This window comes from Corvus brachyrhynchos, unplaced genomic scaffold (assembly GCF_000691975.1).
Source record: "Corvus brachyrhynchos isolate BGI_N302 unplaced genomic scaffold, ASM69197v1 scaffold413, whole genome shotgun sequence".
NCBI classification, from domain to species: domain Eukaryota; kingdom Metazoa; phylum Chordata; class Aves; order Passeriformes; family Corvidae; genus Corvus; species Corvus brachyrhynchos.
In genome coordinates, this window is record NW_008237240.1 from 49,656 (window position 1) to 54,323 (window position 4,668).

The following is a 4,668-nucleotide window of genomic DNA, read 5'->3' on the forward strand; positions in this document are numbered from 1 at the left end:
AGAGCTCTGCTCTGAGGCTGCCAGCCATAAATATGGTCCCCCTGGAGCTCTCAGGTGAGAGGGGGAAGGCAGGGAGGGAGGGAAAAATGAGAAGGGAAGAGAAAAGAACAAGAATGTCTTGAAACACCACAGCATGAAGCACTTAGAGGACATAATTTGCACTTAAAATCACCAGTAAATCATAGTTCCTTCCTACAGGTTTCCCACTGTTTGAAGGACATTTTGCATAGAGGGTCAAGTGGAAGGGAGTTTTAGATCCTTTTCATACAACTTCATGCGTCATTTATTTGGTTACCTTTACTCTAAGCAGCATTATCTCTACCAGAGACCAATTTGAAATGGTCATAATCACATGAAACGCACAGCAGATGGCAGCATTCAGCAAAATTTTGCCTCCATCCTGTTGAAAAATAAATAAATAAACGCTGAACAGTTCGTGCCTCAGCCACCAGAAGTGGATAATGCAAATGCAGTTACAGCACGTGTCACATTCTTGGAGGTTTGAGGAGAGGTTACTGAGGAGATGCAGCTCCCCCAGCAGAGGAGGGGACTCTCAGCACCTGGGAGTGTGGCCAGAGCATCCACAGACCTCCCCAGGTCTCCTCTGGTGGGTGCTGGCCCCAGCTCCCCAAACTGGGGGACTGCTGTGTGCTAGTGCTGCTGGCTCCTCACGCTGTGGGATGCCCTGGCAATCACAGCCTCAGAATTTCTCATGCTTTGATATATTGTTATTTTTTAAATATTTTTAAAATAGCAGTAAGATGTCACTGCAGGGCTGGCTTTGATCCAGAGAGATCTGTTGAGCAGCTTATTATCCACATCTCCAAATACCTGTCTATTCCCATCAGAGGCTGAATTTATAACTGGACATTAACAGTGAAAAAGAACCTTCTCCTTACGAATTATTTTGTCACTCCCCAATGGCAGAAAGAAAAGAAGTTTATTTAGAGTTTATTTATCCTTTTTATGAGCACTTTTACTATGACTAGGATGGGATCACATCTTACAGGCCTCAGGGCAAAAATAAGACCATCACATAAAAATATTTCTGTACAGGTACCCAGTGCTAGACACTTAACAGCCATGTGCAGGTAACTTAATTTTAAGAAACCCTTAAAACTGGTAGGGAAGTGGAGGTTAAACTTCTCCAGAAAAAAAATATTTCATCACACCATGGTGGCAATAAAGAGAAAAGAGAAAGGTGACACCTATTCAAGATTTCTTTCCCCTCCTCCTTCTGCTTCTCCCTGCAGAAGGAGGAAAACATGTCCATGGCAGCTGGAGATGGCTCAGTGTCCCTGCCCCTCCACGGCTCTGCATCCCCACATCCACCCACGCCACAATAATCCCTGATTTTTATAGTTCCTCCTCTGCAATACCCCAGATCCTCTCTGCTTCTCAGAGACCTTCTTGCCTCACAAGCCCTTTGTTTTCTCCACAAGTCTGTGTCCCTAAATACCCACCCTCCTTCCCCTGTCCCTCATGTACCCTGCCCACAGCATTTGGCTGGGCAGCAGGCAGGGCAGGCACCCGACCATCAGCCCAGCAGCGGATGCCAAGCCAGAGCCTGCAACATCCCTGCTTTTCCCTCAGTGGGAACAGTCACAAATTTGCACAAAACTTGTCAGATGTTGGTATCACTGTTTCAATAGCTTCTCCTGTGGTTTCTCTCCCAAATTCTGTCCAACAGGTTCAGGAGTGTTGAGGTTTAACTACAGTCTCACGCAGCTGCCTCATTCCCCTCCCTGCTACAGTGTGGAGGAGAATCAAAAAGAAAAGGTGAGCCTTGTGGGTTGAGATAAGAACAGTTTAATAATTGAAAATAATAACATTAACAACAGCAATGAAAACGAGTGGGAGAGGAATAAAACCCAAGAGAAACAAGTGATGCCCAATGCTCACCACCCACTGACCGATGCCCAGCCCAGCCCCCAGCCCCTCACAGACAATTGCCCCCAGTTTATACACTGAGCATGATGTTCCATGGTATGGAATATCCCTTTGGCTAATTCAGATCACCTGTCCTGTCCCTCATGGCTTCTCATGCAGCTCCTCACTGGCAGAGCATGGGAGACAGAGAAGTCCTTGGTTTAAGGTGACTGCTACTTAGCAGCAACCAAAACATCCCTGTGTTATCAACATTATTCTCCTGCTAAATCCAAAACACAGCGCTGTACCAGCTACTGAGAGGAAAATTTACTCTATCCCAGCCAAAACCAGGGCATGAAGTGATGGGGGGACTGGGAAGCCAAGAGGGAGAAGGGCAGATGTGCCCCCTGCTTGCAAGAAACAGGCAGAACCCCATAGGCACAGGATAACTTCAAGCCTTCATTCCCTTCCAAAGGCAGCACCCTCTCCTCCTCCCCAAATTCTCACCCCTCTGGGGTGAAGCCTCTTGTCACACCACATCTGTGCCCCTCTCACAGGCCCAGTCAGTCCTTGAGCATCTCTGCACCTTTCCTGCTGTCCCTGCACAGGTGCCACTTGCAGCAGATCCTGGTCCCCTGCTCCAGTGATGTCTGGGCACCGAGCACTTCTCCTTCCTGAGGGAACCACAGCCCCACTGGCCACCTCATCCTTCAGTCTTGTGGAACTGAGCCTCCTGGGTGCTTGCAGAGAAAGGAGTAAAGCAGAGAAAGGAATGAAGCCTCGAAATGCAGATAGGCTTGAAAATACACATAAGCCAGCAAACCAAAAAAGAAAAAAATGCCTTGGAAAAGTTAAAGAGCTTTATGTTCGTGGTTTATACCCAGGACCTTCTGCTCCCCCCTTTCACAGTGCAGGAGCACCCAGAAAGAAGGGTGTGTTTGGTGGTGATGGAGCTCCACAGAGAAACTCAAGCCCAGGTCAGTGGCTGCAGAGGCAGAGCACACCTCACTGCCTCAGGGGGCTGCGAGGACTCAGAGCTGTTGCCCTCCCTGCCAGCAGCAGGTAGAGCAAAGTGGGAGCATCCCAGTTGATGTGTTGACAAGTGCCAGGTCTTTACCTCTGGCAGCCCTGTCTGCTGTGCAGTGCCAGATGTGCTGCACGTGTGCTACACTGGGATCAGCCCTTCCCAGCTTTCTCAATCCAAGGGCCACAGTCATTTTAAACAAAGTCAGGGACCATCTGGCACCATGCAGCCAAATGATTTTTTATTTACAAGTGGAGATGCTTCTTTATTTATGTGACTTCCCTTTTCCTGTTCACCCACCTGTATGCATGGACATGTGTTCACATTTATAAAGTTATTTTCTTTTCTTTCCATTTTTGTCAGTTGCTGTGCTCGCCAGCAACAGCTCTGGTCACTGACAGATTGGGACTGGAAATTCAGAAATGCTGCTTGAGCTGATTGATTAATTAATCCCCTTCCCATTGCAAATGCTGACTCTGGGACCCAAAAATCCCGGTCCCTGCCTGAGATATGGATTTGCTGGAGAGGAGGGTAGTGACTGCTGTTCCTGACAGCCGCCTGAGTGCTGCCAGCATCCCTTTTTGAGACACCAGGGATGTCACTGTGACACCCGTCCTCACAGGGACCTGCAAGGCAGGGGGGATTTGTCACTCGTGAAAATCACACAAATCACACACACAACTGAACTGTGAGGACAGCGGCAGAGCAGGGGCAGAGCCAGAGCCATCCCAGGGATAGGGGAACTATCAGGGAGAGCTCCCAGCCCACAGGGCAACCTTCGCCCAGGGAGGGCTCCTGCAGTCCTGCAAGGGAGATCTGCTCCTGAGGGCTGCCCGTTCCCAAAGGCTGTCTTTTCCCAAAGGCTGCCTTTTCCCAAGGGCTGCCCGTTCCCAAAGGCTGTCTTTTCCCAAAGGCTGCCCGTTCCCAAAGGGCTCCCCGCTCCCAAAGGCTGCCCCTTCCCAAAGGTTGCCTTTTCCCAAAGGCTGCCTTTTCCCAAAGGCTGCCCGTTCCCAAAGGCTGCCTGCACCCAGCCGGTGCCTGCCTGGGGTGACCCCTCCACCCCAATGCTTGGCAGGCAGCAGTGTCACCTTTTTTACCCCACTGACGTCACCAGCTCTGCAATGTTGACTGAGCCTTTATCAGTCCCCACGGATAGCAATTACTGAAGTGAGTGTAGCATTTAATGACCTCTCTTTAGGCCCTGTGGAAGTGCCTTGGAAGCACCAGAAACCACAGGCACGCACATGGGAACGGGGCTTCTTCCAGACTTTTTTTGCCAACGGTGGTTTTGCAGCTGGAAGAAGTGCAGCTCCACCAGACCCATAATCCCAATTTCCCCAGTGCTACAACCTGTGCACATTATCCAGCAAGGCAGGGAGAGCCTGGAGTGGAGGGACTGAACCACTGCTCTGCCTTTTTCCTGGAAGCACAGGTACCAGACCTACCAAACACTGATAAAAGAAAGGAGGAATAATAACAAGCCCCTCTGCAAATCCTGTCTCATTTGGGTCTGCACCTATTTGCTTCACTAAAGAAAAAAAACATTTTTTCCTTTTTTCTCCAGCACTTGCAGCCCCTCTTCATTTTGTCCCTTGGACTGAGCACTGTTTGAAGGCTCCCAATTACTTGCATAATTTAAGAAGTAAATAGAAAATACTGCTCCACACACATATAAAAGCATTGATTTGGTGATTCACCGTGTTGAAGATAACTTATTTAGCAACTGGCAGAACACACATCCAGTGCTAAACAAGAGCCAGGCTGGTGAGAATGCC